Source organism: Ochotona curzoniae, unplaced genomic scaffold (genome assembly GCF_017591425.1).
Source record: "Ochotona curzoniae isolate NIBS_2020 unplaced genomic scaffold, NIBS_Ocur_1.0 contig_883, whole genome shotgun sequence".
In the NCBI taxonomy this organism is placed as follows: Eukaryota; Metazoa; Chordata; class Mammalia; order Lagomorpha; family Ochotonidae; genus Ochotona; species Ochotona curzoniae.
In genome coordinates this window covers 26,001,949-26,008,817 of record NW_024466599.1, presented here as the reverse complement: position 1 = coordinate 26,008,817, position 6,869 = coordinate 26,001,949, and the positions used below count along the sequence as shown (strand labels likewise).

The 6,869-nt window shown below is 44.7% G+C and overlaps 1 non-coding gene across 1 annotated transcript; it reads right to left on the bottom strand.

Annotated features, from left to right (window-relative positions):
* Positions 1 to 5,525: 5,525 nt before the first annotated feature.
* LOC121165500 lies at positions 5,526 to 5,711 on the bottom strand. The gene has a single exon (XR_005885278.1). It is a non-coding gene; the product is annotated as a U2 spliceosomal RNA (small nuclear RNA).
* Between the last annotated feature and the right edge of the window lie 1,158 nt (positions 5,712 to 6,869).

Here is a 6,869-nt window from a genome sequence, read left to right as displayed (position 1 = left end):
GCTACCGGGATACATCTCCATCATAAATAGAAGGGCTTGCGTTCAGTAAAGCGGTTCAGGGTGTGGGTGGTAGAGTCCGATTGCCAAGGTGACAATCTGACTCTTGTCACAGTCTGTGTAACCCTGGGCAAGTCACTTTTCCACTTTTTAGTTTCTGCATCTGTAAGAGAAGGATGACTAAAGCTCATAGAGTAGCTAGCAAAAGGTTATCAACTACTGCCTTCCCTTAGAAAATAATAATAATAATTTTGCCTAAAAAATATGTTTGTCCCCTGGAAATGAAATGGTCTCCTGTTGAAAACTCATCAGTTGATTGAGCATCAGGAGCAATTTCTGAATATGATTCTAAAAACCTGGCATAATCTGACCCTGCATATCTCACCCTCTCATTTTATCTCACACCAGCACCTATGGTATTGTCCTGATCTGTAAAGATGCCTTGTTTTCTTGAGTAAATGCTCAGTTGTAAAATAATAATTATTACTTTAGTCTTACTCTTTATTTGCCTGACAACCAACCAGACTTAACAAGATGAAGCCAAGAGCCCAGAGCTCCATCTGAGCCTGCCACATGGATGTTAGGGGCCCAGGAACGTGGCCCATCTTCCACTGCCTTCTCAGAGAACCGGATACGAAGTGGAACAGCCAGAACTCAAACTGACGTTTTGATATGGGATGCCCAGTATTGCAAGCAGCAGCTCAATCCACTGTGCCACAACACCAGAGTCCTGTTCCCCTTCGTGTTTTAGCCTGGTTACATTTTCATAAAAATATTGCAGTACTAATTCAGTTATTGTCATGTACTAAGAATCATAAGTCATCTTTTTAAATAATGAATTTGTGTGTATGGACTCTGTAAGTTTGAATACAATCAGCTTATTGGTCATAGTGTTACATATTATGAATTCATGTGAACATGCAGATAAGCCTGGTTCAAACCACTCCTACCCTCCTGCTCTTGTTAACTTCATGTTCTGCCACCAAGTGGAAATCTGGGAAAGGAGGTAACATTGATAATGGTAGAATTTTCCATGACAGAACAACAGTATGTACTATAATGAACACATATTGAAGGCTTGCAGAATAGAGGGAGAGAAACACAGTATGTGCAAAGTAGCTTCCCTCCTGCTGTTAAAAGTAGGAGTAAAAGCATGGATTTTCAAAAATTAAAAATGTACTGAATATCTTTAATTTCATTCAGCTTTTTTGTTTTCATGGCACATTTCCCAGATTTTTACACTCTCATGCTTGTCCAAAAAGAATTTGTTTTTTACAATATATCATTTTGTAATTCTTTTGAAAACCAACTTACTTATGTCTAAAGAATGCCAGGTCAGAGTTTGGGGAGGAGGAGCTATTCTGAGCAACTGAAACCTAAATCAAGATGGGTTGTTTAATAGCAGAAAAGTGGCTCAACTTCGGAATACGTGTGCCTCAATTGCACTGTCAGCAGGAAAAAACACGTACTTATAAAAATGTCCTTAAACACACTCACACAGTTATTTTTATACCCTGAAGATTACATTAAGTATTTGAACTTCAGTTCCTGGCTTAGAAATGGGGACACCTTAGATATGGAAAGGAACCAACAAGTTAGGAGTCAAGTTTCTGACATTAGAGATTTTAAAACAGAAAAATGGCAGAAGCGGTGAGTGTTGGGGTGCAGTGGCTTAAGTGCCGCTGCGAAGATCTTCCTGCATGACTCCCTGTTCCCTGGCTTCTCTTCCAGTCTGCTGCCAACACAGCTGCAAGGTGGTAAATGACGGCCTGAGCAGTCCCGGCCACCTCTGCAGGAGACGCAAGGCCTAGGCGCGTGCAGGATTCCTGGCTTTGGCCCTTTGCAGTGCCTGTCTCTGTCTCATTGACTGCCTTTCAAGCACATTTTAAAAAATGCTTCAAAAGCAGCTGAACTATCCAAAAGTTAGACTGGGGAGCAGAGCTGTACCTGGTACCCCAGCGCTCCAATACAGGATGCCCCAAGCTGTATCTTAATGCTTCTTTTAAAATTACAGAAGCAACTTCAATCATATTCTTCAATCATATTCTAATAACAGTAACAATACCAATAGCAACGACGATGATATTAGCAACAAATAGAGGCTATTTTCCCATCCTGTCATGTAACAGTGATATAAACTCTTGCACAGTTTCAGATAGAAATTCTCCATTTGTGATCTGCTATTGTCTTGTTTTTCTAACCCGAATTACACACGCAGGCAGTAAGGGAGGCTGGCACTGGTGGGGAGGCAGACAGAGCCGCTGGCTGGAGGAAGCAGGGCTGACTCAGAGCCCAGGCCAGCGGGCTGGGGGAGCCAGGCGGGAGCACGGCTGGCAGCAGAGGGGCAATTCTGCACAGTCCTGTTCCCTAAAGCTCCCCTTAGCCTTGGGAAGGCCTCGCTCCGAACAAGCAGCCCTTTCTTTCTCTTCTGGCCAGAATTCTGAAAGAGCCATCAAATTCAATTTGAAGCCTTTTCTTTGAGCAGTTAGAAGAGTTAGAGATGCAAATAGCCGGTCATTTTGGGCAGTTTTAGAAAAATAAGCACTCCTCTTAAAGGAAAAATACAAAGAAAGAGCCAACAAAGTCTTCATTTTTGGGGGTATAGCTATAATTCCCATTCTGCAAAGCATACATGCCATGAACCACACAAATCACAAAGGCCCCTGTTTGCTACAAAACCTTGGAGCATTTCCTAATTTACACCTTAGAACCTAGGCGTACGCATCAGTATTACAACCTTCACTGTGTTCTCACGACGGAAACCCTATTTTATATCACACAAGCCTTATTCATGCTAAAATTAAAAGACCAGGAAATCAGCAACACCTTGAAGTTTGAGACTTAATGGTTAGGTTTAAACATTAAGCTGATAAATTTTTTTGTTTGTTTTGCTTTTTGTTTAAAAAGATTTTAAAGTTTAACTTGTCTATGTTAAAATTCTGAATAGGGGATGGGAAGTGAGCCTCTTATATAGTTTTTTTTTACGTATATCATTTCGGTTGTCTTGTCAATGCTATTATCATAACAGCGGTCGTTACTTGGTATATGGTATATGCCGAGTTCTTTGCTAAGAAGTTTTGTCTTTCTTCTCTCATGTACTTATACAGAGTAGCTGTTTAAGGAACATACTGTTTATATATTAAACATATATCTTTATATACTAAACATGAAGAAATTAAGCATTAAAAATACATTTTCATGAGATTTCTATATTTGGGAAATAGTAGTATGTGAAATAAAATTTAGGTCTGATTAATTACAAACATCATATCTTCTCTAGTTATCTTTTCAGAAAAAAAAGGTTTTTTTTAATTCCTAAGACAGCACAGAGATTGAGAAGGTACATTTGAAAGATTCTAGGGTCCCATTGCCTTCTGTTTCATGATCCAAGTTAGGGTTACATGGAAGGGTTTAGTTTGTGAAAGTTCACCATTTGTGAGCTTTTCCGAATATAAAGTGTCTAAAGCAATTCATGCTGAATACAGAAAAAGGAGAAGACAGATGAGCACACAATTTCAGAAGCTGATTTGGTACAGGAGGAAATTTTGAGATTGATGGTCTGTGTTCTCGTAGGCATTTTAAAGTAAAAGATCCATAAAGGAAAGTCTTCTTTTAAAAAGTAATCTCTTTTTTTTAATCTGGTCTGAGAACACCTCAGACAAAGTTTCTTTGGAGATCTCCCCAATCGAAATGCCAGACTCAGAACCCTAACCAAGAAAAGACAGACGACAGAACAAGTCAACCAACCATCTCAGCTATATCTTAGCAGCAAAATATGGGGCAAACAGAGACTCTAAGATGGACTATGTCGACCAGTGGATTCTTCAATGACCTCCTCGTGCTTGGAGTGGCGAGACTGGCAGCAATTCATAACTGGTGAACTATCAAAACCACTTGAGCAAGAACCTTGGAGCATGCCCTACATCTGGGACCTAGGGAGGGTGGGAAACTGGGTGGGCCTTCTCCCTTAACATTCCCCTTTAAACATGAAGGAAACAATATGGAAATAATAGTCTTACCCACTTTCCTGTAGCCCTTGAACCTTTTTAGCCCTAATTAACTATGTAAAGATTGTCAGAAATATAATTAAAAAAGAAAAGAAAAAAAAGTAATCTTTTTTTTGGTAAATTACAGAAGAAACATCACATATGAAAGTTTTGGGGAAAAGAGAAAGGTATATTTATTTTTTCATATTTTTACCTTATCAAAATCCATCTTAATGTTTTGGTGTACAGAAGGGTTTCATGACACGGAGCATCAATACTATGAAATGTGAATAAGTTCTTGAAAAAACACAAAAGAAAGAGAAGAATCCACCTGTTAATGAGGAGTTCAGGAAATCTGCATGCTCATCCACTCATTCGAGGCAAGGCCTCGCTGTGGACGAGTTCAAATTTCTTTGCACTTCAGTTTTTCTGAGCTGTAAATGGGAGGCTCGGACTGTATCTCAAGGGATACTTATAGCCCAAATAATTTATGACATAGGCAGTGCAGCCAGGCCTGAGTAATAAAGAATGGATTCATGAGGCAGACACACTGAGCGGCTCGAAGTGAGCCTGCCACTTTTCTTTGCAACCAGAGCAGATACAATGTGTTTCCTGTCCTTTCCAAAAGGAGGAGCCCTGCGTGGCAGGGGGGAGGGGAGAGAGGACAGGATGCCCTTGCCAACATGTCACTCACCAGCCTGCATCTTTACATTCTTTTCCCCCATGTGCCTCAGGACTGATATCCTGAAATGTATCCCAACAACCGGAGGATTTTTTTTTTTAAATTTTTTTTAAGATTATTTTATTTTTCATTGGAAAGTCAGACATACAAAGAGTGGCTGGAGCTGAGTCAATCGGAAGCCTCTCCAGGAGCCTCTTGCGGGTCTCCCCAATGGGTGCACGGTCCCAAGGCTTTGGGCCGTCCTCGCCACAAGCAGGGAGTTGGATGGGAAGCGGGGCTGCTGGGATTAGAACCGGTGCCCATATGGGATCCTGGGCATGCAAGGCAAGGACTTTAGGCGACAGGCTACCGCGCAGGGCCTAACCAAAGGATAATAAAGAATTTGTTCGAGAGATTCTATTGTGCCTTTCATTTTCTGTTGTTATCTATGTAGATATATATGTAACTATATATATTTTTTTTCTTTTTTTTTTTAAAGATTTATTTATTTTTATTACAAAGTCAGATATACAGAGAGGAGGAGAGACAGAGAGGAAGACCCTCCGTCGGATGATTCACTCCCCAAGTAACCACAACGGCTGGTGCTGTGCCGATCCGAAGCCGGGTACCAGGAACTTCTTTCCAGGTTTTCCAAGCGGGTACAGGGCCCCAAGGCTTTGGGCCGTCCTTAACTGCTTTCCCAGGCCACAGGCAGGGAGCTGGATGGGAAGTGGAGCTGCTGGGATTAGAACCAGCGCCCTTATGGCATTCCAGCGCATTCAAGGCAAGGACTTTAGCCACTAGGCCACGCCGCTGGGCCCTATATATATTTTTTCAAATGCCTTCCTTTTTCCATGTTAGAGTGCAAATTATTTATTTATTTTTGGTGCACCGTTCCTGGTGGTACTACAATACCAGGTCGATGCGTGGAGTAGTCTGAGCAAGCTCCTATTCCAACTCCTAGTTTCAAGAATCCATTTAATATATTGTCCTTGCATAGAGGACGTATCAGATATTAAACTGAACAGATACTACACTTGATCTTGGCCAAAAGGCTGAGAAGCGACTAGAGTGCGAATTTAAAGTGATATAAAATCAGGGACATCAGAGGAGGAAAACATTTAGAGATGTCACTTCAATGGGAGGGACGCGGTAGCGCCTTTGGTGGGGGTGATTTTGTTGCCAGTTTGCTAGTGAACCCTGGAAAAAAAAAGAAACGGGAACCGGACACTTGAAAGCCAAGAAGTGCCTGATAAGACAGCTCCGGAGAGGGAGGAAAAAACAAAACAAGACTTTGTTCTTTCAGGTCGTGTAGCTTTAAGGCACGTTGGTAAGTCTTGATTAAATATATGTCAGTCTCCCCTTCCTGACAGAACTGTGTCATCTATCTTTATCTCCCCGATGCGGGATATCTGACCATCGAAATGTCCCTCCAACCGAGCTGCGTTAAAAAGTACCTGAGGGTAAGCTAGCAAGTCGCCGGCTGGGAACTTTTGCGGGATTTAAGGCAGCGAGCGGAGCAGCTTTGAGAGGTGGAAGCCGCAGCCAAGAGCCCAGGCGCGGGTGCCACCGGGGCTCGTGACACGGGGCATCTCGGGCAACAGGTCCGGCGCCCTCGGGAGAGGCCGGGCGATGGCCACCGCGCGCACAGCCGCCGGTGGACAGACACCACCAAGTCGCAACGCAGGCGACAGGATGGAAGCGGCTGGCAGGAGAGCCCGGCCCTGCCACCGTAAGGCTTCTTCCAAAATGGCCAGGAAGCCCTCACGATGTGCGTGTCGGCTTCATATTCTGGCGTGGTAACAACTTCCGCGAGCGTGTGAGAGAGACAGAGAGAGAATGTTCGCGCGCCGCGGGGACCGCCGCCCGAGGACTTCCGCGTGCTAGCGAGCAGCCAGCGTCGCAGGCCCGCGCCAGGCCCTCCGGCGCGAGAGGAAACCCGCGCTCCTCGGCCGGGCGGGCGGGTCCCGGCAGCGGGCCGGAGGCGGGGCGTCTGCCACGCCCGGGGCTGAGGCGAAGCCCCACAGGCCGCCCAGGCCCGCGCCCCGCCCCGAGACTACATTTCCCAACAAGCCCCGGGCCGCCCGCGCGCCGCAGTTGACCCATTTCCCGGCCCGTCGCGGGCTCGGCCGGCCCCCCGCGCCCAGGCGGCTGCTCCCTGCTGACTGGGGTGTGGGCGGGGAGCGGCGGAGGGAGGAGGAGGAGGAGGAGGAGGCACTGCCGGC